General features: G+C 41.0%; 1 protein-coding gene across 6 annotated transcripts in view; it reads right to left on the bottom strand.

Annotated features, from left to right (window-relative positions):
- RNF182 (ring finger protein 182) overlaps positions 1-21,380 on the bottom strand; it is a 128,121-nt gene that overhangs the window by 77,981 nt on the left and 28,760 nt on the right. For 3 of the 6 annotated variants that reach the window (XR_015251058.1, XM_086706253.1, XM_086706250.1), the window contains exon 2: positions 21,180-21,331. The exons of the other annotated variants lie outside the window; for them this stretch is intronic. The gene's annotated coding sequence lies outside the window, so the exon portion shown is untranslated. The remainder of the gene's footprint in view (positions 1-21,179; positions 21,332-21,380) is intronic. 6 annotated transcript variants of the gene reach the window in all.

Consider the following 21,380-nt stretch of genomic DNA (forward strand, 5'->3'; position numbering starts at 1 on the left):
TGATGAGTCAAGAGATCTTGAAGGGCTCTCTAACAATAACAACGACGACGACACAAAACTGATACAAACTAAGGGATTGTCATTTCCGTGATCTATGGTTTCTGTTTTCAGAGCCAGTGCTAACGATTTGCTTCTGTCTTTCAATTTCTTTTTTTTTTTTTTTTTTTTTTTTTTTGCAAAAGGAGCCTCACTCCTCAAACATGGTCACTTCGTGGGCATCAGTTTTTATGACAGCCTAAATTCTCTAATGATTTGGGAAACATTAGCAATATTTGAACTTTCATATTACAGCATGACCGCCTCAGAGTTCAGGTTTCTGCTATTATGCCTTTTTGTTAAAAGCAATCTTTCTTGCTATTATAAACGGCTGTCACTTAGAAAACCCTAAAAGAATTGCCTTGACAGATGCCGAGCACTCATTCCTAACAGATCAACAGCTGACTCTCAATGAATTTAATCTTCAACACCCATAATCCTTAATGGCTGCCTGACAGCACACACACCATTCCAGAAACTTCCCTCAAAGATTAAAACTCTTGCCCCTCCTCCAGGACCAAGCAATTTAATTTGATAGGGAACCATAATCTATTCGAATACAGCCAAGTTAATGATCTACAATTCTAGGCTATTGATTTTGGACAAGAAGCCGCTATTTATACATGCGGAGGAGAGATTTATGATGCATTCTTTGCTAGGGTTTTAATCCAAATGAACGTCCAGCAACAAAGGAGAAAAACCAGGTACTCCTCGCCCTATGCATAGTGACCCACATCGGCAACCTCACGGCCCTGGATGTACAGCCAGGAACATGACCGTCACTTCTGGCAGTCTGAGATGGAAACACATAGGGATCTGGAATCAGGAGACCTAGATTTGCAGGCTAGCTCTGATACTGACTGGTTACGGGATCTTGGGCTAAAAGATAATGAACCCTGGCTCACGAGGCAGTGATTCCATGAAATCACATAGGCATAAACATTTTTGCATAAATAAGCACCATATGGATGTCCTGGAAATCTAGAAGTAACATAGCCATTGATATTTTTAAAGTACTCAGGGGCGCCTGGGTGGCTCAGTCGTGAAGCCTCTGACTTCCGCCCAGGTCATGACCTCACAGTTGGTGAGTTCGAGTCCCACATCGGGTGAGCGTGAGCCCCACTTCGTGTAAAAACATGAGCCCCAGGTGAGCCCTCCTTCTCACTCTCCCTTCTCTCCCCGCCCCCCCCCCCCCACTCTGCCTCTTTACCCCTTGTGGGATATTCTCTCTCTCTCTCTCTCTCTCCCTCCCTCCCTCCCTCGCTCACTTGGGCCTTCTCTAAAAAAAATAAAGTCCTTCAGCGTTCCAATCTGGTATTAACAGAAGACTCTGCATTGAATACAGTACCGAAAGGTACACAGGTTTTCTGTCTATAGATAGAACACGCTGCAAGTAAAGTATATGCTACTAATTCTGCAATATCATACTAAGCTCCACTACCTGATGAGTTGCAAGAGATCTTTTATTATGTTTTTCTTAATCTGTCTACAGGGGGCATTAACAGATCATGTAGAAGTCTTACAAGTTTTGATTGGTTGATTTGTACCTTCCTCTTTACTTGGAAGAGGCAAAGATAAGATTTAAGAAAATCAAGGGTTAACGGGGATACAGGCTGCACATGACATTATTAAAAGTGACTGACTCCTTCCCCATTAAACAAATCTCTTTGCTATTAATTCCTTCCTCCACAATTTCCCTTGGCCAAGGCTTACTAAAACTCTCTGACCATATCAAGAAAGAATAAAATGTCTCAAGAAACTGAGGTGCTTTGCACCATTTCTGCAATTTCAATTTCAAACTTAGGTGTAAGGAGCTGAACTATTCTGATGCCAGTTTCACTGAATGAAACGAACATTACACACGCACACATGCAAATATTCCCTCTTTTTCCAAACCAATGTAAGCACCTCTCTTTTGGAATGTATCTACTTGTCCAAAAAGACTGCAGTCACGTTCCTGAAGTCACACGGAAGATCAAAAACTTCTGATATGTTTTTATCAGTTTATTAGCAATTGATAGTAACGTTGTCTCGATGGATTTAGAAACTCACTTAAAAGATCAACTGCTGAATTTAATTCTTGACTGACTCATTCATGATACAGCTCTCTTTTGAAACTCTCTTTCATTTAATCATTCGACAACTATTTTCCTCGTATCTATTATGTGTCCGGCTAGATGCTAGATGCTGGGGACGCAAAGACAAACAAGATAAGAGTTCTGAAAGCAGAAGCTGATTATAAAGGTACGTGGATCCTTTTCTGCCTTTATCTGGTTTTACCTCTCGACAGCTGTCTACCCAGTGACAACCTCCTTCCTCCTGAAACCCTCTCTCCTCATTGCTGCCGTGATGGAACACTCTTGCAGTTCTCTTCCTGACGGCTCGTCCTCAACGTTCTCCGCCAGCTCTTCTTCTGTCAAATCTCTAAATGCTAGAGCATCCTCGCACTTGGCCTCGAGCCACATGCTCCTTCTCTATTTGCCATCTTTGCCTTGGATTGTCTCATTTACCCCGACAGCTTTAAATACCATCTGACAACTCCCCCAATTTTGTGTCTACGGCTCGTGCCTTTCTTCTCAGCTCCATACCGCCTACTGGACACCACCACCTGTCTCTTATAAATATGGCAAATTAACCTAAGTCCGAGACCGGCCTCAACCCTCCTCTGCAGCTCCCACCCAACCAGCGTCCCCATTAGAACAACCGGCACCACAGTTTCCTGTTTTTCGGGCCCAAACCGGGAGTCATCTTTGATTCTACGGTGTGTCTCATCCCCACGTCCAACCCACGGGCAAGTCAAGTCAACTCCGCTTCCAAAGTGAGCCTCCAGTCTTTCCACCTTCATCAGATCTTCGACCTCGTCCACTACAAAACTGCCTCCTCACTGACCTGCCTGCTTCTAAGCTTGCCCCACTGCAAACTGTTTTCTTTGCAGAAGCCAAAAGTGCACTTCTGAAGATACAAATTAGATCATACCTATTGCTCGTTCGAGAGTTTCCCACTGCATAGAGATTAAAATCCAAACTCCATACAGCAAGGCACAACAGTGTGGCCCCTGCCTTCCCTCCAGTCCCCCCCTAAACCGCTGTCCACACTGCCTTTCCTATCACATAGGCCTTTGTTAAGTTGCACGGACAGTCCAGGCTCTTTCCTGCTTTAGGCGATGCCCTTGATGTGAGATGTCCTTACCAAGCTCATTCTCTCTTACGGATCTGAACCTCCAGATAAAGTCTTCAGGGAGCACCTCCCTAATTACCTTCTTTTTAAAATTCTTTTACCATTTGTTTTCTATTATAGCACCATTTTTTTTCTTCAACCAACTTCCATAATCCCAATTTAACTAATTAATTTGTCTGCTCTCAATCTCCACTGCTAGAATGTAGTTTCTAAGAATACAAGTGCCACTGATACGTTGTTTCCCACTGTGGCACAAGCACCTATCATAAGCCAGCACAGAGTAAATAGTTGCCAAATAAATAAATATATTGAATTATCTCCAAGATTCCTCCTCTCTCCATCAATCGGTGTTACCACATCACACGTTGCTAAGTGTGGTGAAGTGAGCACTTTGTCTTCATAAATATTCTTGAACACTGTACATTTGTAATCTGGATTTTTAAATTATAAATCTAATGTCCTGTAATTATCGTAAAGAAATATTGAATCCGATCAGATGAATTTCCCAAAAAATCTTTAACTCGAAAGTAAATATGTAAAAATATTCATAAATCACAGCATCTAGGCAGCCCTTCATAGATGTTGAACAAATGAATGAATTCCTTTATCTTCATTACTGACAATCCCCAATTTTCATACATATTTGTCCACCATTAGCTTCAGGTTTAGGCTCATCAAAGATATGCATTAATAAAATGGATACAATACAATTCCTTTAAGATTGTTTCTCTGTAAATGTCCAGACATCAACCTAAGAAGCTATATGTTGCTTTAAGACCTTTTTTCATTTTCTCTACATGTACCCTGATATACTAAGCAAAACTGTCATCGCCACTATATCTAAACACAGCTTTCTCAAAATTATTATAGACACAGGAAAAGCTAGAAAGGTGTTGTTCATAATATTACTCTACAATAAAAACAAAGTGACAAAAATACTCTTCCTCTCCCCAAAGTGTTTTGTTCACTTCCCAAATTCTAAAGTACATATCATCTCTTCTCCAGCACTAATAAAAACATTTACAACACCTCCTGAAATGTAGTATATTTACAGCTACCAAAGTCCAACTGTGCTCTGACTCAGCAAAATGAGAACAATCGAATTCACGAAATGCTTTAATAAGGGGCAAAAATGCTTTAATAATGGGCCAAAAAATGGGCAAGGGGAAACGGAAATCAAGTCAGATTTCATTGCATTTATTTGCCCTGAATGGCTTTTCTCAATAGGCTTTTCAGACTCAACCTTAATGAAGATGTCACTTTGCAACACAGCTACAAAATGTGGCGTTACTGACTGGCACAAACTCAACCACAAAGATCAGGATAAAGCGAAACGCTACAACATTATTTTTGAGGAGATAAAAATGATAGTTGTACAGGAAAAGCACCGCACTGTGAAGAAAGATACTTTTGTATTTATTACATATTAAGGTTAAGCGACTGTGTTGTGTGACAGACCCATTAAACACTCAGACCCTCAAAAGGCAAACCTAGAAGAGTGCTGCTGTCTTTCTTATCAGCCCAGAAAATAATTGGCTTAGGGAAGCTTCTAAGGTATGAAAAAAATTTCTCCCAGTTTTATGGTTGAGAGAAAAATAGAGCTCAGATGCTAGTATCCTTAAAGGTGGTCAGAATTAGTCTAGAAAATCTTTGTGGAGGGGCGCCTGAGTGCTCAGTCAGTTAAGTGTCTGACTCTTGATTTCTACTCACGTCACAGTCTCGTGGTTCATGAGATCGAGCCCCGCATTGGGCTCTGTGTTGACAGCATGGAGTCTGCTTGGGATTCTCTCTCTCCCTACTTCTCTCTCTCTCTGTCTCTCTCTCCCTGTTTCTCTCCCTCTCTCTCAAAATAAATAAACATTAAAAAAAAAAAAAAAAGATGCTACTTCCTCTTAAAAAAAGAAAAAAGAAAATCTTCATGGAAAGGAGGGAAACGTTGTGGGACAAGATATATTAAATGGAGAAGTAATGTCATAGAAGCAATGTCATAGAGTCTAATGCAAAGGATAGCCAGCCGAGATTGGGCCAATGCAGAGACCGGGTGTAGTGGAAAATTAAAATAAACAGTTATTGGGGCGTCTGAGTGGCTCAGCCGGTTAAGCGTCTGACTTCGGCTCAGGTCACGATCTCATGGTTCGTGGGTTTAAGCTCCGCCTCTGGCTCTGTACTGACAGCTCAGAGCCTGGAGCCTGCTTCAGATTCTGTGTCTCCCTCTCTCTCTGCCCCTCCCCAGTCATGCTCTGTCTCTCTGTCTTAAAAATAAATAAAACATTTAAAAAAATATTTTAAAAAAATAAAAAAATAAACATTAAAAAATGCACTCACTTTCTGATGGTTTTTGAAACTAATATTTTGTATCATTTTAAAATTTGTTGTATCTTTTTATAAACCAGATGATTACTCGCAAGTAAAATAAAACAAAATAAAATAAGACAGCTACTGGGAGACAACTTTCAGAAGGCTTTAAACCCATCTTCAAAATCTTTTCATTGATCAACCAGCAGCCAGGGGCCCCATCAGTGACAGGAATACATTTAAAAGGCACCTCGAGAACACGGTGTACTCTTTCTCTTAGATTTTGTTTTTATTTGTTAGAAAAAAAGTCAAAGTTGAAACATCTTATACTCCACAATAAATATAGAGATAAAAACATCAGAGCTCAGAACGAGACACAGAGTTCTAAAAGTCATCCATCTATGGGGAGTAACTGAAATCATGAGAAGTAAGACTGGCAAACCGTGAGCCTTCCTAGGAAGTTAAAGTAAGGTAGAGAGAGAGAAAATGAGAAATGTGAGGATGCATCAGCAAGATCTGGAAACATCGTTAATGAGCTGGGGAAAGAGAAGAGAGAAAAAGAATCATAAAGAAGACAGGAAGAAAGACAGGTGATCTGCAAATCCAAGGACAGAAACGACGAAGAGGGAAGTGTCAAAGCAGCACGCGGGCCAATGAGACAAACACTTAGAGAAGACGGCACGTAACCATAAGCATCTAAGGAAAAGACGGACTGCACGGGGCTGGGGTGAAAGTCTGGCCGTAACAGAGACAAAAGATAGACAATGACTTTGAAGAGCTGAACAGAGAAAAGGAGCGAGAAAGAGCATTATCACAGCCAACTGATCTCAGTGAAATACCGACGATCAATCAGGAGACAGCCTCTTGGGACGTACTAAAATTTGAGCTCTTCAAGTATGTCCCTTTCCCCCCCACTTGGCACTAATGAAAGAAACATATGGGATTAGATCAAATTTCACATCGTAGGCCAACTAAATGATGTTGCATTATGAACTTTAAAACGTCAGTTCGGCTCATCAACAGTGACCTAGTCATGATAAAAAAGACAAGCATGTTGGGGCGCCCGGGTGGCTCAGTCGGTTGAGCGTCCGACTTCAGCTCAAGTCACGATCTCACGGTTCGTGGGTTCGAGCCCCGCATCAGGCTCTGGGCTGATGGCTCAGAGCCTGGAGCCTGCTTCAGATTCTGTGTCTCCCTCTCTCTCTCTGCCCCTCCCCCATTCATGCTCTGTCTCTCTCTGTCTCAAAAATAAATAAACATTAAAAAAAAAGATTAAAAAAAAAAAAAGACAAGCATGTTAACCTAGATAAAAATATGTCAAACTGCAAGAAAGGGTCTAGTTTTTGAATTTAAAAAACATCGTTTTCCTTACCCAATAGAACTGAAAAGCTGAAGCATCGTGGATTTTACCACCGCAGAAAGAGACCACAGCTGTATTTTCTAAGAACCACCACTGAGGTCCTCGCCTGCACGGACAAAGCTGCGGACACACACAGACAGGAGATTTTTCCCACTGCGTTTCTGAAGCGAGTGTGCCTCACCCACTACAATCTCCAGCTGCCTCCCCGAGGCCAGCAGGCAGGTGCAATCCGCACAGGAGACACCCCCTGAGCACCTTGCCCTGGTGGCCTAAAGGCTGGTGTTCCAGAGCTCCAAAGAAATGTAACAAATAGATGGACAGCTCCTGGCCAGGCGACCACCTCCAGGGTGCTACTACGCAGACAACAGAAGGAAACACAACCCCAATCTTCCTTGGGGGGGGGGGGGGGGAGGGGAGGCCTATTTAGGTAGCCTGGAGCTTCAGCTTGAGGGACAGGCTTCAGGCCTCCCACACATCTAGAGGCTAAGGAAGGCAGGTCAGAGAACGTAAGCAGGCAGATACCGTCCTCACGCGCCTCTCTGGCCCTGCTAGGTATGGTTGTGGCCCCACAGGACAGTACGTACTTGCATACTTTAAACGCTGCTGCCTGAGGGTCTGGCTTCCCAACAGCCTGAAACTAGGCGCTAAATAAGATTCCTCCCCTTGGATCACCGACAGGTCTTGGCACATCCACATCAATGAGGGCAATTAGGCAGTTTAGACAGTCACGAAGGTTTGAGAGACAAGCAGGAGCTAGGGCAGGCTTGAACAAGAAGGATCACACCTACAGAAAACAACTGCTTCAAGACTAAGAGAGGCAGGGGCGCCTGGGTGGCTCAGTCGGTTAAGCTTCCGACTTCGGCTCAGGTCTGGATCTCACAGTTCGTGAGCTCGAGCCCCGCATCGGGCCCTCTGTGCCGACAGCTCAGAGCCTGGAGCCTGTTTCCGATTCTGTGTCTCCCTCTTTCTCTGCCCCTCCCCCACTCACACTCTCTTTCCCTCAAGAATGAATAAACAAACAAACAAACAAAAGACTGAGGGGGTAGTTGTTTCACCCAATACATAGAAACAAACACAGAGAGAGTCAAGCAAAATGAGCAAATATATGTCCCAAACTAAAAAAACAAGACAAAACCTCAGAAAAAGACCTTCATGATACAGGGATAAGTAATCTACCTGATAATCCAAAATGATGGTCATAAAGATACTCACTGGACTTGGGAGAAGAATGGATGAACACAATGAGAACTTCAACAAAAAACATGTGAAAGTATCAAACCGAAGTCACAGAGCTGAAGAATATGCTACCTAAACTGGAGAATACACCAGAAGGGTACAACAGCAGGCTGGGAAATCAGAAAAATGGATCAGTGAGCTGGAGGATGAAACAGTGGAACTCACCCAGACAGAGCGAAAGGAGCTCATCGCTACTAAACCAGCCTTACACGAAACATTAAAGGGACTTCATGCTGAGAAGAAGGGACACTGATTAGTAACGAGAAAACATACAAAGGTAAAAATCTCACTGGAAAAGGTACACATATAAGAAAGGTAGTAGATCCATCACTAATAACACTACTATAAAGGTTAAAAGGCAAAAGCAGCAAAATTAGCTAAAACTACAATAATTAGTTAAGGGGTACATAAAATAAAAAGATGTACAAAATGACATCAAAAGCATAAAACGTGGTGGAGAGAGTAAAATGTAGAGTTGGAGGACGTGTTCCAATTTTAGTTGCTATCAACTCAAAACACACTATTATATACGTAGGAAGTTACATGTGAACTTTATGGTAAACCACAAAACAAAAAAATAGTAAATACACAAAAGAAAAAATGAGAAAGAAATCTAAACATAACACTAAAGGAAGTCATCAAACCACAAGGGAAGAAAGAGTAGAAAAAAGGAACAAAGAGGAACTACAGAAGCAGTCAGAAAACAATTAACAAAATGGCAATAAATATATACCTATCAATAGTTACTTTAAATGAAAATGGACTAAATACTCCAATCAAAAAACAAAGTGGCTAAACGAACAATAAAACTAGATCCATCTATATTCTGCTTGTAGGAGACTCGCTTCAGAAGTAAGGACACATGGAGACTAAAAGTAAAGGCATACAAAAATATATCCCATGCAAACGGGAATGAAAAGAAACCTGGTATAGCTATACTCGTATCAGACAAAATAAACTTTAAAACAAAGACTGTAATAAAAGACAAAGAAGGGCATTATATAATGATAAAAGGGTCAATCCAGCAAGAAGATATAATATTTACAAATATACATGCACCCAATATAGAAGCACCAAAACATACAAAATATACAAATATTAACAGGTAATATAGCAATAGTAGGAAATTTTAACACTGTACTTACATCAAAGGGTGGATCGTCCAGACAGAAAATCTATAAGGAAACTATGGCTTTGAATAACACATTAGACCAGATGGACTCAACAGATATATAATGAACATTCATCCAAAAGCAGAAGAATACACATTCTTCTCAAGTGCACATGGGATATTCTGCAGGATAGCTACACATTAGGACACATAACAAATCTCAATAAATTCAAGAAGATTGAAATCAGATCAAGCATCTTTTCCAATCACAATGGTATGGACCTAGAAATCAATTATAAGAAGAAAACTTGAAAACTTGGAAAAACTACAAATATGTGGAGATTAAACAACATGTTACGAAACAACTACTGGGCTACAGAAGAAATCAAAGGGGAGATCAAAAAATAACTAGAGACAAATGAAAAAGAAACAGGACGTACCAAAATTGATAGGATACAGCAAAAGTGGTTCTCAGGGGGAAATTCATAGCAATACAGGCTTACCTCAAGAAACAAAAGAAATTGTAAACAATTTACTTTTACACCTAAAATATACCTTAAGAAAGAAGAAAAAATAAAGCCCAGAGTTAGTAAAGGGAGGAAATAAATAAATAAATAAATAAATAAATAAATAAATAAATATCTGAACAGAAATAGATTAGAAACTAAAAAAACAATGGAAAAGGTCAATGAAGCTAAGAACCGGTTCTTTGAAAAGATTAACAAAATTAAGAAACCTTTAGCTACACTCACCAAGAGAAAAAGAGGGTTCAAATACAATCAGAAATGAAAAAGATATTACAACTAATACCACAGAAATATAAAGGATCATAAGAGACCTGTGAACAATTATATGCGAGCAAATTGAACAGCCTTGACTAGATAAATTCCTAGAAATTTACAATTTCCCAAGACTAACTCATGAAGAAATAGAAAATCTGAATAGACTGATTGCTAATAAGGAGATTGAATCAGTAATCAACCCTAAAACAAAGGTCCAGGGCCAGATGGCTTCACTAGCAAATTCCACCACACATTCAGATTTAATACCTATCCTTTTCAAACTCTTCCAAAAACCTGATGAGGAGGGAAAGCTTCCAAACTCATTTTATGAGGTCAGCACACCAAAATCAGATAAGGATACCACACACACACACACACACACACACACACAAATTATAAACCAATATCCCTGACACTGCATACATGCAAAAATTCTCAACAAAATACTGAATTTAACAACTGAATTTAACAATACATTAATAGAATCACACACCATAATCAAGTGGGCTTTTTCCAGCAATGCAAGGATGGTTCAACATCTGCAAATCAATCAACATGATATGCCGCATTAAGAAGGTTAAATAGCATTTGATCATCTCAGTAGATACGGAAAAAGCACTTGACAAAATTCAACACTGAATTACGATAAAAACTCTCAACAAAGTGGGTATAGAAGGAACATACGTAAGGCCGTATATGACAAACCCACAACTAACATCACACTCAACCATGAAAAGCTGAAAGCTTTGACTCTAAGGTTATGAAAAGACAAGGATACCCACTATCCTCAGCCTTACTCACCATGGCGTTGGAAGTCCTAGCTACAACAGTTAGACAAGAAAAGAAATAATAGGCATGCAGATTGTAAAGGAAGAAGTAAAAGTGTCATTATTTGTAGATGACATGATACTATATGTAGAAAAATTTACAGGCTCCACCAAAAAACTGTTAGAATAGTGCTCGCTTCGGCAGCACATATACAAAAAACTGTTAGAATAAATGAATTCAGTAAAATTGCAGGTTTCAAAATGAATACACGAAAATCAGTTGTATTTCTACACACTAATCGTGAACTATCAGAAAAAGAAATCAAGAAAATGTTCCCATTTGCAATCACATCAAAAAGAATAAAATACCTAGGAGGTGAAAGACTGAAAGACTTCTACTGAAAACTGTAAGAAACTGAGGCAGAAATAAATAGAAATATAATCCATGCTCATGGATTGAAAGAAGTAATATTTTTTAACTTTTTTAAAATATTTATTTATTTATTTTGAGAGAGACTGAGACAGTGCGAGCAGGGGAGGGGCAGAGAGAAAGGGAGAACCCCAAGCAGGAATACGAGGCTTTAACTCACGAAACTGTGAGATCATGACAAGAGCCAGATGCTTAATTAACAGAGCCACCCAGGTGCCCCTGAAAGCAGTAATATTGTTAAAATGTTCATACTGCCCAAAGCAATCTACAGATTCAAGGCAATCTGTACCAAAATTCCAATGACGAACTAGAACAAAGAATCCTAAAACCTGTATGGAACCGTAAAGACTCCAAATAGCCAGAACAATCTTGAGAAAGAATAACAAAGCTGGAGATATCACAGTCCCTGATTTCAAACTATACCACAAAACTATACTGTCTAAACAATATGGCATTGGCATGAAAACAGACACACTGGTCACTGGAACAGAATAGAGAGTCCATAAATAAACCCATGCTTATATGGACAATTAAGTTATGACAAAGGAGGCAAGAATATACAACATTTAAGGGACCATCTCTTTAATAAATGTCGGGAAAAACAGACAGCTACAGGCAAAAGAATAAAACCAGGCCACTATGTTATACCATATATAAAAATCAACTCAAAATGGATTAAAGACTTGAATGTGAAGCCAGAAACTATAAAATCCCTAGAAGAAAATCTAGGCAGCAAGTTCCTTGACATTAGTCCTATGATTGTTTTTAAAGATCTGACTCCAAAGGCAAGAAAAAGGCAAGCAAACATAAATGGGATTACATCAAACTAAAAATCTTCTGCGCAGGGAAGGAAACACACACATCAACACAATGAGGGGCGCCTGGGTGGCTCGGTCGGTTAAGCGTCCGACTTCGGCTCAGGTCATGATCTCACGGTGCGTGAGTTCGAGCCCCGCGTCGGGCTCTGTGCTGACAGCTCAGAGCCTGGAGCCTGTTTCCGATTCTGTGTCTCCCTCTCTCTCTGCCCCTCCCCCGTTCATGCTCTGTCTCTCTCTGTCTCAAAAATAAATAAACGTTTTGGGGCGCCTGGGTGGCGCAGTCGGTTAAGCGTCCGACTTCAGCTCAGGTCACGATCTCACAGTGGGTGAGTTCGAGCCCTGCGTCGGGCTCTGGGCTGATGGCTCAGGGCCTGGAGCCTGCTTCCGATTCTGTGTCTCCTTCTCTCTCTGCCCCTCCCCCCTTCATGCTCTGTCTCTCTCTGTCTCAAAAATAAATAAAAACATTAAAAATAAATAAATAAATAAAAAATAATTAAATAAACGTTTAAAAAAATTTATAAAAAATAAACACAATGAAAAGGCAGCCTACTGAGTGGGAGAAGATATTTGCAAATTATGTATCTGGGAAGGGGTTAATATCCAAAATATATCTTACAAACTCATATGACCCAATAATAAACACAAAACAAAACATAGTCCAAAGAATCCAATTTAAAAATGGGCAGAAAATCTAGACAGACATTTTTCCAAAGACATACAGACGGATAACAGGCACATGAAAAAGATGCTCAATATCCCCAGTCATGAGGGAAATGCAAACCAAAACCACAATGAGATATCGCCTCACACCTGTCAGAATGGCTAGAATGAAAAAGACAAGAAATACCAAGTTGGTGGTAAGGATGGGGAGAAAATGGAATCCTTGCGCCCTGTTGGTGGAAACGTAAACGAGGGCAGCCACTCCGGAACACGGTATGGAGGATCTCCGAAAAATTAAAAATCGAGCTACCGTATGATCCAGCAATTCCTCTACTGAGTATCTGTCTGAACAAAAATGAAAACGCTGATTCGAAAAGATACATGCACCCCTATGTTCACTGTAGCATCGTTTAGAAGAGCTAAGATACGGCAACAACCTACGTGTCTATCCACGGATGAATGAATAAAGAAGATGTATGTGTGTGTATGTGTGTGTGTTTGCACACATACAATGGAATACTACTCAGCCATAAAAAAGAATGAAATGGTACCATTCGTGACAACGCGACGGATCTTAAGGGAATTATGCTAAGTGAAATAAGACAAATACCACGTGACTTCACTTACACTGAAATCTAAAAAAAATAAACAAACAAAACAAAACCCAGACTCATAGATACAAAGATAGGTGGCTGACAGAGGGGAAAGGTGTTGGGGATGGGAGTGAAATGGGTGAAGGGGATTAAGTACAAACTTTCATTTATAAAGTAAATAAGTCACGGGGATGTAATGGGCAGCATGGGGATGTAATGGGCAGCATGGGGAATATAGTCGATAACCCTGTGTTAACTTTGTAAGGTGACAGATGATGACAAGACTCATTGCAGTGACCATTTTTGCAACGTATAGAAATGTCAAATCAGGGGCGCCTGGGTGGCGCAGTCGGTTAGGCGTCCGACTTCAGCCAGGTCACGATCTCGCAGTCCGTGAGTTCGAGCCCCGCGTCGGGCTCTGGGCTGATGGCTCAGAGCCTAGAGCCTGTTTCCGATTCTGTGTCTCCCTCTCTCTCTGCCCCTCCCCCGTTCATGCTCTGTCTCTCTCTGTCCCAAAAATAAATAAACGTTGAAAAAAAAAAAAATTAAAAAAAAAAAAAAAAAAGAAATGTCAAATCACTATGTTGTACACCTGAAACTAATATAATAATATTAGTTAGTAGTTAACCATTAATAGTTAATTAATACTATTTACTAAACTAAATATAATGGTTAATATAATAACTAAATAATACAATTTTTGCCAATTGTACCTCAATTTAAAAAAAAACTACAACTGAGACATTCCGCCAGGGAGCTCTCAGGGCCTCAGAAGTACCACACGGCTGCACTGTGACTCCTAACAGACATCAGCCATAGGGTTCTCCTGTGTATCTACAGGGCCTCAGTCTAGGAAGACGGAAATATCAAATATGTTTAATATCCATAATTTCATGATGACACTTAAAAGAACAAACCGATCACCTTTGGAAGATGCTAAGAATCAATTGTTCTGAAAATAGATAATAAATAAAGGGAAAGACTCGTGCATTTATCTTCCCTTTCCTTTGCAAACAGCTCCTTAATAATTGATGAGGCAAAATTCCTCTTTCTAGAAGCACTTCAATTAATAAACAGAGAGTGATAGAATTATTATATTATTTTGCACACCCCTAATGAAATAACTGATGTAGGTCAGAAGAGTTGGCAAATAAGTTTGGCTAGCAGGCCAAATCGAATCTGGTAAATAAAGTTTTATAGGAACACAGCCACGCCCATTATTTACATATTGCCTACAGTCGCTGTCGCACTAGAATGACAGTGACCATATGGTCTGCAAAGCTGAAAATACTCACTATTCAGCCCTTACGGAAAAAGTCTGCTAACCCCTGATAATCTTGACGATAATGATCAATGGTTGCTAACACCACTCGGCAAAAAGCAGATGAGAAAGCTTATAATGATAACACCTATGCTCACTGGTGAAGCTTTAAGTCACAAAGGCGGGGGACAAGGTATTATGTGCCCGGGAGGCCATGCATTAGAAAGTACATATACCCCACCTCTGAAGTCTTCTTGCCAAAAAATTAAAACTCTGATCAAACCTCTGGTTCTAATTAGCAGTTTACAGGAAAGACGGCAGATAGAAAAACAAATTAAACTACGCCATGGGGATACAATCAGTAAAAATCCACACTGTGGGAAATCCTACAGACAGAGGATCTGGCCTCTTCAATACATAAAATGCAAGGAAAAGGGAAAGGTGAATCTATAGATGAAAAAGTCCTAAGAGATGTGAACCCACAACCATATGGTCAATTAATCTTCAGCAAAGTAGGAAAGAATATCAACAAATAGTGCTGGGAAAACATGCAGAAGAACAAACCTGGACCCCTTTCTTATACCATAGACAAAAATAAATTCAAAATGGATGAAAGACCTAAATGTGAGACAAGGTTCTCCAGAGGAGAACACAGGCAGAAAGCTCTTTGACATCAGCCATAGCAACTTCTTTCTAGATGTGTCTCCTGAGGCAAGGGAAACAAAAGCAAAAATAAACTATTGGGACTTCATCAAAATAAAAAGTATTTGCACAGTGAAGGAAACAGTCAACAAAACTCAAAGGTACCCTACAGAATGGGAGGAGATATCTGTCAACGACATATCTGATAAAGGGTTAGCGCCCAAAATCTGTAAAGAACCTATAAAATTCGACACCCAAAAAACAAATAATCCAATTAAAATGGGGAGAAGACATGAATAGACATTTTTCCAAAGAAGACATACAGGTGGTCAACAGACCCATGAAAAGATGCTCAACATGACTGATCATCAGAGAAATACAAATCTACAATGGGATATCACCTCACATCTGTCAGAACGGCTAAAATCAACACAAGAAACAAGAGGTGTTGGCAAGGATATGGAGGAAGGGGAACCCTCTTGCACTGTTGGTGGGAATATATATGTATGTGTGTATGTATATATACATATATATACATATATATATGAATATCATTAAGCCATTAAAAAAGTGAAATCTTGGGGCGCCTGGGTGGCGCAGTCGGTTAAGCGTCCGACTTCAGCCAGGTCACGATCTCGCGGTCCGGGAGTTTGAGCCCCGCGTCAGGCTCTGGGCTAATGGCTCAGAGCCTGGAGCCTGTTTCCGATTCTGTGTCTCCCTCTCTCTCTGCCCCTCCCCCGTTCATGCTCTGTCTCTCTCTGTCGCAAAAATAAATAAACGTTGAAAAAAAAATTAAAAAAAAAAAAAAAAAGTGAAATCTTGCCATTTACATCAACGTGGACAGAACTGGAGAGTATTAAGTGAAATCAGTCAGTCAGAGAAAGACAGATACCATATGATTTCACTCATATGTAGATTTTAAGAAACAAAACAAACAAGCAAAGGGGAAAAAAGAGAGTGAGAGAGAGAGAAACCAAGAAACAGACTCTTTAACTCTAGAGAACAAACCGATGGTTACCAGAGGTGAGGTGGGGGGAGGGGGGATCACTTAAATAGATGATGGGGATTAAGGAGAGCACTTGTGATGAGCACCAATGATGTATGGAAGTATTGAATCACTATATTGTACACCTGAAACTAATATTACACTGTATATTAACTAATGGGAAATTAAATAAAAAATGTACAAGAAGAAAGGTCCTAAGAGATTTGTCAACTGAACGCAGGTATAGTCCTTATTTGGATTCTGATTCTAACATACCATCTGGACAAAAAATCTACAAGACAAATCAGGCAAATCTGAATACGAATCCAATATTTACCAGCAGTAAGGAATTACTGCACTGTTTCCTGGTGTATTAATAGTGTTGTGATTAGACTTTTTAAAAAGGCAAGTCTCTTGGGGCGCTTGGGTGGCTCAGTTGGTTGAGTGTCCAACTCTTGATTGTGGCTCAGGTCATTACCTTGTGGTGCACGAGATCGAGCCCCGCGTCAGACTCCATGCTGACAGTGTGGAGCCTGCTTAGGATTCTCTCTCTCCCTCTGTCTCTGCCCCTTCCCCATAATCTCGGTTTTGTGTAGAATAATCCAATGGGGAAGGGGCAGATAAATGAAGCAAGATTGGCCATCTGTTTTTTTTAATGTTGGCCATCAACATTTTTTAATGTTTTTATTTATTATTTTTGAGAGACAGAGAGAGACAGAGCATGAGCGGGGGAGGGGCAGAAAGAGAAGGAAACACAGAATGGGAAGCGGGCTCCAGGCTCTGAGCTGTCAGCACAGAGCCAACGCGGGGCTCAAACTCTTGAACAGTGAGGTCATGACCTGAGCCCAAGTCAGATGTTTAACCAACTGAGCCACCCAGGCACCCCAAGATTGGCCATGTGTTGATCACTGTCAAAAGCTGAGTAGTAAAAAGGGATTCGTTCTGCCATTTTCTCTACTTTTGACTATGTTTAAACCTTTTCATAATAAAAAGATAAAAATTCATACGATTAACAAAGCTTTTTGTCTCCACTTCCAATGTATGTGTTCATGATTGTTTTGTTTCTCTTCTGTCCATCCACCACATGTATCTGTTCATAAACCATATATGTATTGAATGCTTACTATAACATGGCCCATGTGCTAGGTGCTGGCAATGATCTTACCTTCAGGTGATCTATAATCTAGACGTGGAGCCCAGTAAGTAACTCAGCTATTACAGTACGGAGGGTAAACGCCACAGGACAAAGGCCCAAAGGATGCTCAGGGAACAATGCAAAGAAGGGGGAGCTGCACGTTTCTGTGTTCCTCATTCCTACCCCTTAATATTATTTGTGGTAGTTAGAGCATCCTGATTTTGCACTTTTCTCTCCTAGGTGAACTTGCTCAAGTGGCCCTGACTTCCACCATCTTTGGGGGTTTCCTATTGCCTATACCATGACTCCATGAAAGCAAAAGACTGGAATCTGCCTCCACCCCGGTCCCCACAGGCCCTTTACTTCTCTTGCGACCGACTCTCACAACCCCAAACTCCCATATCAGTTCAGTGCCTACTCACTCATGCTCACTGGTTATTAACAACCACACACACACTCACACCCAGTGCAGTGCTAACCCCTTTTTCCACATCTTCACTAGTAACTCCCCTGTCTGCTGTGTGACTAAATGGTATGAAGAGTCACCCAAGGTTTCCATACCCAGGGATCCACTGGTATCACCAGAATGAAAGGGACACCAAAAAGGCAGAGGACAAAATGGGACTACACACACTGAAAAGCTTCTGCACAGCAAAGGGAACAATGAACAGAGTGAAAGGCAACCTACAGAATTGGAGAAAATGGCAAATCAGGTTTCTGATTAGGAGTTAGTATCCAAAATATATGAGGAAATCCTACAACTCAACTGCACAAAACTAACAATCTGATTAAGAAATAGGCTAACAGGGGCACCGAGGTGGCTCAATTGGTTAAGCACCTGACTCTGGGTTACGTCGATGTCTGCACTGGGGGTGGAGCCTGCTTAAGATTCTCTCTCCCTCACCCTCTGGCCCTCCCCTGCCCAGGTGTGCACTCTCTCTCAAAAAAAAAAAAAGCTGAGGACTTGAATGGACACATTCCCAAAGAAGACATGCAAACAGCCAACAGGTATATGAGAAAATATTCAATGCTACTAATCAAGGAAAAGCAAATCAAAACCCCAATGAGACATCACTTCATACCTGTCAGCATGGCTCGTATCAAAAAAATCAGAAAATATCAACTGTTAAAAAAAAGAAAAAAACAACAAAATATCAAACGTTGACAAGGATGTAAAGAAATTGGAACCCCTTGCACACTGTTGGGAGGAATGCAAAATGGCGTGGCCACCATGAAAAACATCATGGAGGTCCCTCAGAGAATTAAAAATAGAACTACCACATGATCCAGCAATCCCACTTCCAGGAATTCATCCAGAAGAACTGAAATCAAGATCTTGAAGAGATATGAGCACCCTATGTTCACCACAGTACTATTCACAACAGCCAAGATGTGGAAACAACCTAACTGTCTATCGATGGATGAATGGATAAAGAAGTGGTATATATACATACACATGTACATATACGTATACATATACATACAAATGGAATACTATTCAGCCACAAAAAGAAGGAAATTCTACCATTTTCAGCAACATGGATTAAAGTGAAATAAACCAATCACAGAAAGGCAAATTCTGCATGATTTCACTTATAGGAAGTATCTACAGCAGTCAAATTCATAGAATCAGAGTGGAATAGTAGGGAGAGGGAAATCAGGAGTTACTGATCAACAGTCGCAAGTTAGTTAAGCAAGATGAGTAAGTTCTAGAAAACAACACTGAACCTAGAGTCAACAAGTGTGGTGCTACACACTTAAAAAGTCGTAAAAAGGGTGATCTCATGTTAAGCATTCTTACTACAGCTTTTTTTAATGGCTATTTTAGTGTGCACGCACACACGCACGTATGCACGCACACACACACGCACAAGCTAAGGAAAACTGTCGAGATGAAATTCAGGCATGGCAATAATGGAAAAGAATAAGGGGAAAAACCCCGATTTACTATTTCACACCCAAAACAGCATCAATTAATGTTTCGACAGAAGAGACGTGGGTGGTATTACTTCAATCTTTAAAATTTTTAAAACACTGTAATGGACGTATTTAGGCAAAAAGAAAAAAAATCAAGGTCTGCTTTTTTAGCTCTGAGTTGGTTGTTTTGTTATCATTATCCCTATTACTGTTACTTTATTTTTGCCTAAACTATAGTGTTGCGGGGGCGGGGGGGGGTGTCACTCAAAAGAGATTTAACAGATTCAGGCAGAAGTGTCTGACACAGAGATCTGCTAAGTCACCTGCTGGGGCTCCCCAGGACACGGCTGAGTCACTGTCACCTCCACCTACAGGCAATTTCACCTCTTAAGGTTATTTTCCAGAAGAATGCAGGGGCAACACTGTGGCAGTTTGCCACTGGATAAATACGTTCAGTGATAATGACCTCTTAGGGTAAATCCCCAAATTGGGCCACGATAATTTCTGGTTAAACCAATTCCAGTTTTCTGAAGCAAGCTCTGGGATCCTGAGTAAATCACTTGGGGGAAATCACTTAACCTTTCTGGCTCATGGCTTTTTCATCTAAGAAGTTAAGAGTCTGGGCTTGATGGCTCGAGACCTTCCCGTTTCAAGCACTACTGGGAGTTGTGATCCGGAGCAGCTTTTCCATACGTATTGGGGTGTTAACAGTAGTTCCCGAGACAACTGAGAGCATTTATATCCCGACAAAGCACTATTAACACTCTTACTTTCTCGCTGAATGTTTATTAAGCTTTGCTAAATTTTCTTCTTAGGATTTGGCACACAGTAAACAGCTTGTCGATGCTGTTATTAATGTAAATTATTTCTAAGAAAAGCATGTTGCTATATAATAAGATCAAAATACATGTTGAAAAGCATGTATTACGATGTATTGGCACTTTGAAGTCAAATGAATCTGGGTCTGAACCCCCAACTCCTGCAGTCACTAACTAGATGACCTTGATCACGTTACCTAAAGTGTCTGAGCCTCATGATTTAACATGGAGACAGTATGGACCTCACAGGGTTATTAGAAGGATTAAAAATGACAGATGTCATGTGCCTGGTTAAACAAACATTAGTTCCTTCTCCCCTAGCTAGAACTGGATATTAAATTCTAGGTATCCCTGATTTCTACCCCATTTTCGCTTTCACCTTCGATTTCCATTCATAAAGTACGCTGGTTGCCCTGTGTGTGATGGGACTCTCTCTTTGACCAAGCTTTGTTCAGGCTCCTCTGAGCCCTCTCCTCAATCAGGCCTCAACCTTGGCCTATGAGAACCGCACCTTTCAGCACAAATGATTTCATCCCCCGCCCCCCCCCCCCCCGACTTAATCACTAGAATAGTTTCTATTAGCTCCAGGCCTTGTTCCTAGAATGAGGACCCCAGGTCCCTAAACCATCTGCCTGAGAAAGCTCACGTCCCCAGAAGAATGGACCGTGCGTTCCAGCCAAAGCCTGGCAATGGGCTCCCTTCTCTTAGAGCACTTACTTTAAAAGGCTTACAATCTCGTCAGTCCTTGGGCTGCCCCCTATGAGAGGTTCATCTGCTACCACCCAGAAATGTCTCCTTAAGGACCTGGAAGCCAGCTCTTTGAAATGCAAATATCCGGGGAGGTAGCTCTCCTGACCCCCAGCTTCAGTGGGAGGGCAACAGCCTAACTGGGGTGGGCACCTCTCTCCCATCTGCAAAACTACCTCCTGTCCTAAAGATATGAGAAGGTGATTTCTCCTCCAGAGGATTGCCAGGCGATCCAGATAGCCTAACCATACAGACCGACTCCTCTTAAAGACTTTTGAAACCTTTCCTTTGGCACATCCCGGGCTGGAAAAGGCCTCCTGCCTTTTGTTACAGTGCTGTTGGCTTCGGTTTACATTGAAGTCTGTCTCCTCTACTGCAGTAGTACTGACTAAAATCTGCTTTGGGGTACCTGGGTGGCTCAGTCAGTTAGGAGTCCAACTTCGGCTCAGCTCGTGATCTCGCGGTCTGTGAGTTCGAGCCCCACGTCGGGCCCCGTGCTGACAGCTCACAGCTTGGAGCCTGCTTCGGATTCTGTGTCTCCCTCTGTCTCTGCCCCTGCCCCTGCCCAACAACAAAAACAACAAAATTTATTTTAAAATGTTTTAGCCTC

Source organism: Puma concolor, chromosome B2, assembly GCF_028749965.1.
Source record: "Puma concolor isolate L17-30 chromosome B2, mPumCon1.1.hap2, whole genome shotgun sequence".
Classification (NCBI taxonomy): domain Eukaryota; kingdom Metazoa; phylum Chordata; class Mammalia; order Carnivora; family Felidae; genus Puma; species Puma concolor.